This window comes from Eulemur rufifrons, chromosome 9, assembly GCF_041146395.1.
Source record: "Eulemur rufifrons isolate Redbay chromosome 9, OSU_ERuf_1, whole genome shotgun sequence".
Taxonomy (NCBI): Eukaryota; Metazoa; Chordata; class Mammalia; order Primates; family Lemuridae; genus Eulemur; species Eulemur rufifrons.
Genome location: NC_090991.1, coordinates 14,461,943 through 14,468,310, shown reverse-complemented (window position 1 = coordinate 14,468,310; position 6,368 = coordinate 14,461,943). Strand labels below are relative to the sequence as shown.

General features: G+C 44.0%; 1 pseudogene; it reads right to left on the bottom strand.

Annotated features, from left to right (window-relative positions):
- Positions 1-365: 365 nt before the first annotated feature.
- On the bottom strand, positions 366-6,136 carry LOC138392339 (histone H2A.Z pseudogene; annotated as a pseudogene).
- Between the last annotated feature and the right edge of the window lie 232 nt (positions 6,137-6,368).

Sequence of the window (6,368 nt, the reverse complement as noted above, 5' to 3'; positions counted from 1 at the left end):
ACCTTTATTGAGCTCATCCACCAGAGTGGAAATAATGTCTGTACAAAACCAAATGTTTGTTACTCTAACTTCTGCATCACAATTAAAATCTGAACAGTTTTTTTAAAAAACAGTCAACTCAATCAAAACCCACTGTTTCAGAATCAATAGCTTCTTGGAAGCCACAGTAACACTTAAATATGGTTAAGACTTGAATGCAGAAATGTGGTTGGTTGGAAAGCTCATTAAACTTCCAACTTGCTCAAATAGAATTACAAAAAGACAAAATTGTATTTTTTACAGAGAGACAGTCCACTGGCATCACCAACACTGGACGGCTGTTAGAGTATTTAGAGTCCTGAGATACTAAGGACTCCAGGCATCCTTTAGACAGTCCTCTGTTGTCCTTTCTTCCCAGAGATTTGTGGATGTGCGGAATGACGCCACCACCGGCAATTGTAGCCATGATGAGAGAGTCCAACTCTTCATCTTCACGAATAGCAAGTTGCAAGTGACAGGGGTAATACGTTTTACCTTTAAGTCTGCAGATGCGTTTCCTGCCAGTTCCAGTTACCTCTGCGGTGAGGGAGTCCGGGATGGCTGCGCTGTACACAGCGGCAGTCGCGCCCACACGTCCGTGACTGGTCGTCCTAGATTCCGGGTGTCGCTGAGTACGGCCCACCGGGCACTGCAACCCGGCTCTCTGCGAGCGGGAAACCGCCTTTGTGTTGGCCTTTCCGGAGCCCTTCCCAGCCTCGCCGCCGGTCGTTTCGGATTCAGCTGCAGCTCAAGCAAGGCGGAGAAAGGGCTAATCAGACACACAGCGAGATCCCACCGCCTACTCCTTCGTAGCACCGCGATTCAAACTACCTATATATTTCAAAATAGCCAGAAGAGAGAATTTCCAATGTCCGCAACACAAAGAAATAAGTGTTTGAGGTGCTGGATATGCTAATTACTCTGATTAAATCATTATGTATGCATTTATCAAAACATCACACGGTACCCCATAAAAATGTACAATTATTATGTCAATTAAAAACAAAACAAAAACTTTAAAAAAATGCACGTAGTTAAAAAAAATAGTGCTACAATGCTTATGATGAAATACGACAGTCCTTCACTCATGCCCTGGAGGCAACCAACTTTAATTCTTTTAACTAATTTTTCTACAAGATGTCTGTAAGGAATGGGGTGAAAACCCCTTTTATTTCCATGTTTTTCTCCATATTTTGAAATAATATGCATATGCTACAATTTCATAGTTTATCAATTTTAGGCATTATGCTGACTTCCAGTACTCTGATTATATTTTCTTATACTACTTTTTGATTTTCCTGAAATTATCAGTAATATTCTCATTTGTTTACTTTTCCATGTGCCTATTTCACTACTTTTTCCCAAATGTTCCAAAAGATCAGTCACACGACTGTCATATTGTTTGTCCATAAACTCAAACACAGTTTGAACCCTTTGTGGGTTCCATTTACATCTTGAATCTGAAGGTATCCAAGTCCCTGCCTCCTTCTCCAATCTGGACTAGCTGTGCCTGCCTGGGGCCTGGGCACCCCTGGGTCCCTGCTGGGCCTTCTCTCACTGTGCCCTGGGCTGGATCTCCATTTCCAGGGTCCTTGGGCTCCTCTTTCACATTGTACATCCTCATTTGGCTAAAATGTATTCTCCGGGAGTATCCTAAGATTGCTTAAGAAGTGATATATTGGAGCACTTGTATGTCTTAGCATGTCTTTATTCTACCGTCACATGCTTGGCTCTTTAGGATAGGTATAGAAATAGTTTTCCTCATGATTTTGAAGGCAGAGCTTCATGGTCATCTAATATCCAATGCTTTTGGTAGGAGCCCACACACCACTCTGATTCCTGATGCCTTTTCTTTGACCTGTTTTTCTTTTCTTTCTTTTTTTTTTTTGAGACAGAGTCTCACTCTGTTGCCCGGGCTAGAGTGCTGTGGCATTAGCCTAGCTCACAGCAACCTCAAACTCCTGGGCTCAAGCAATCCTCCTGCCTCAGCCTCCCGAGTAGCTGGGACTACAGGCATGTACCACCATGCCCGTCTAATTTTTTTTCTTTATATTTTTAGTTGTCCAGATAATTTCTTTCTATTTTTTTTAGTAGGCATGGGGTCTCGCTCTTGCTCAGGCTGGTCTCAAACTCCTGAGCTCAAGCAATCCTCCCGCTTCGGCCTCCCAGAGTGCTAGGATTACCAGTGTGAGCCACTGCACCCGGCTGACCTGTTTTTCTTTTTTTCTCTTTGGAAGCTCTTAGGATCTTCTCTTCCTGGTGTTATTCTGAAATTTTGTGACAAATATGCACATCATTTTTTTGTTTGTTGTGCTAGGCTTTCGGTGAACTCTTTCAATTTGGAAATTCAAGTCCTTCATATCTGGGAAAACTTCCTATAGAATTTCCTTTGATAATTTAAAAAGATTTTTGTTACCAGAGCTTGAAGAATAATCTCAACTAACTCCTTTATATATGTGTGTGTGTGTGAGTGTGTGTGTATATATATAGATATAGATATATAAAAAGATATATAAAAGATATATATATACAAAGATATATATATACATAAAAAGATTTGTGTGTGTATAAATATATATATCTCTCTCAAACACTTTGGGATGTTTCTGTGTTTTGTGTTTGATTTCCCAAATAAAATAACTTCATTGTGTTTTTCTGACTATACAGATCATATATATATACATATATACACACACACACACACACACACACTTAGGGAAAAAAACAATACTGAAACTGTAAAATTTAACATGTTTTTAAAAGTGATATTTTAGAAGATTCAATGAAAGTGGATATCCAACAATAAGGGCACAAAGTCACTTTTAATAGTTGCCTAGCATTCCACTGGAAAGACGTCCTGTCATGTATTTTATCAGGCCTCTATTAGCAAGCAGCTGTTTTCAGTTTCTCCTTACCCTACACAATGGTGGGATGTACATCCTCTACACACAGATGCTACAATTTAAGGGGACAGTGGAAATAGGGGTAGAGTCAGGGAAAGATGGATTCAACTTACCTCTTATGGAAGAGCTGTGAGGGGTGGGGAGGAGTGTCTGAACCTACCTAGAGATGACCCTGACCTTGGCCTGACCTCCTTGATGGCAGCGCTTAGAGCAGCAGTTCTCAAATCTCCATGTGCAAAGAACCTGGGGAACTTGTTAAACAGCACATTCCCAAGCAGCACCCCAGAGAGTCTGATTCGGTCTGGGAGTGGTCCAAGAATCTGTATTTTTAACAAGCACCCCAGCTGGTTCTGATGTTGGTGGCTTGTGGACCACACTTGGAGAAACACTGACTTAGAGTGTAGAGAGAGGTAAATAGTGTTGACAGGACAGGCTTTGGTGGGATGATAGGGAGGAAAATTAATTAGGCATCTTCAATCACCCCAGGGGACCAGGCTCCAGTATGCTTTGGGCTGGGGCAGAACTAACAGTCCATCAGCTGGCCTCCATTCTCCAAGTCCAGGGATTCTGATAGCCATATAGAAAGTGTCTAGTCTCTCCCTAAATTGGCATTTCCTCCCCTCGCTTGTGTCAATGTTATTCAGGTAGGAATACAGGGGTCATAGAAATGTCTCAGCATGTTCACTGGGGCATTAAAAAGGCTACAGGCTCTGGCTGGGAAAGGCGAGAGCCACCCTAGGGTCACCTGCAGAGACGTGCCACTGGAAAGTGGAAGAACAATGCTGAGTCTCAGTGAGGATGGGGCGCAACAGGAACACTGATGGGGGAATGTAAATACAGCCAACCACTCTGAAAAATAATTTGACTGAGTAATTCCACTCCAGGGTATTTACCCCAGAGAAATTCTTACTGGTTTCCAGGAAACATAAACATCCAGGATGTTCTTAGCAGCATTGTTCAAACAGTGAAAAGCTAGAAAGAATTCAAATGCCTTTGGACAGGAGAATGGGTAAATAAATTGTGGTATATTTACACAATGGCATCCTATCCATAATACAAATGAATGAACTATACACACATCAACTTGGATGGATCTTAGAAACATAATGAGTGAAAAAAAGTAAGTCATAGAATAAATACATTCTTGTTAAATTCAAAAATAAGCAAAACTGAACAATTTATTGTTTGGGAATCTACGTGTAGAAAAATATAAAGAAAACAAAAGGTCGTGGGACAAATTCAAAACAGTGGTCACCTCTGGGTAAGGCCAGGGATGACAGCTTCAGAGCACTGGTAGTGTTGTAGTCGGTAATTTGGGTGTTGGGTTCACAGCTCTTGGTTTATTTTATTTTATTTTTTTGAAGGAGGCTCCCACTCTGTCACCCTGGCTAGAGTGCCGTGGTGTCAGCCTAGCTCACAGCAACCTCAAACTCCTGGGCTCAAGCAATCCTTCTGCCTCAGCCTCCCAAGTAGCTAGGACTATAGGCATGTGCCACCGCACCTGGCTAATTTTTTCTATATATTTTTAGTTGTCCAGCTAATTTCTTTCTATTTTTTTTTTTTTTTTTTTTTAAGTAGAGATGGGAGTCTCGCTCTTGCTCAGGCTGGTCTCGAACTCCTGAGCTCAAACGATCCACTTGCCTCGGCCTCCCAGAGTGCTAGGATTACAGGCGTGAGCCACCACGCCCAGCCCACAGGTCTTGGTTTATTGTGCATATAAACTACAGATGCATAACATGTATTTTTTGACTACATCAAATATTTCAAAGTTTAGAAAATAAATAAAACAAGAGAAAGACAAAATCCCCTGGCCACTACTGTGGCCTTGCAAGGTTATTTCCCCCCATGCCCCATCTCTCCAACAGGCACTAAAGAACAGGAAGCAAGATCTTAGGCCCCTAAAGGCCAATGGAAGCTTATAAAATCCACCTCCACCTCCACCATGCAGAGACTGGGGCAAGCTCCTGTTCTACCCCTTCCCAGTCTGTTTCTCATAAACTGTACCTGTCACAAAGTCATGGCCTCATTTCCCAGCCAAGCTGATTACATTTCCCAGACAAGCTAATAATGCATTTTTTTCTGATGACAACAGGACTATGCCTGGGACACTGTTTTCTGAACAAGCAAGCCACCTCAGAGTTTACCTTTTCCTTTTTTTATTTAATTTTAATTTTAATTTTTTTTAGAAATAAGATCTTGCTCTGTCACCCAGGCTGGAGTGCAGTGGTGCAATCATAGCTCACTGCAGCCTCCACATCCGGGGCTCAAACGATCCTCCCACCTCAGCCTCCTGAGTAGCTAGGAATACAGGCATGCACCCCCACACCTGACCAATTTTAGAAAATTTTTTATAGAGATAGGGTCTCGCTATGTTTTCCAGGCTGGTCTCAAACTCCTGGCCTCAAGTGATCTTCCTGCACTTGGCCTCCCAAAGTGCTGGGATTATAGGCATGAGCCACTATGTTGGCCCCAGTGTCTACCTTTTCTTACCCTAATGTCTCCAAGGCATCCCCAGCACCCACTGTTTTCCATCTGCCAGTCTCACATCTGCCTGGGCCTCCAGCTTTTCTTTGCACCCCTGGTGATGAGCCTCCTTTGGTCTCGTTCTCACTATTTGTGAGCTCAGCTGTTGTGAGCTCCTCCAGAGCTCTTCTGGGCCTTGAATGTTCTCACTCTGCATGTTTCCTAACTCAAAGGCCACCCAATTTTTGGAAGAGGAGCAGAGCTCCTGAGGTGAGGTGTGCCTTAAACAGTGGACCGGGATTCAAAGCAGGTGAGTTCCAATCCCCCTTCTCTCCCTGCCTGACTATGTGGCTTGGGGCAGGCCCCTAATCCCCTCTGAGCCTATTGACTTGCTTGTGAGATAGAGTATTGTCTTTTGGGACTTGGATAATGTACATGCACCATTGAGAGGTGAAGGGACCTTAACGTTCATCTAGTTTTACACACTTGTCTTAAAAATAGGAAAACTAAGGCTAGAGTGGGGAGGAGACTTGGACGGGCCAGGGATGCTTAGCTCTTTGGTGGCAGGTGTTGCACCAGAACCTGGTTCTCCTGTCTCTCCATCACCTTGCCTCCCTGTTGCTTAGCCCAGCCCCTGCTCCATCCAAGGCCAAGACACTCAACCCTTTGACGATGCTGCCTATTGAAACTGCTGATGAGGCTGACACCATCTGGGGGCGGGAAGAGCCTGCCTCACCTGTCAGCTGGTCCATTGCACAACCCGGCAAGTTGAGGCCGGGGACACTTCTTCCCACACTAGGTGCTGCTGTAGAGGGGAAAGTTCAGGGCACAGGGAATAACAAGAGGGTTGGATACTGGTCCTACCTTTCCCTCAGCCCTGCCCCCACTCCCTGCAGGGGTTGGGGTGGGTTGAGGGTAAGAGAAGCCCAAGGAGGGGATGGGGGTGGGAAAGAAAGTTCTGTGCTGGAGTTGCAGGGGGCAGGG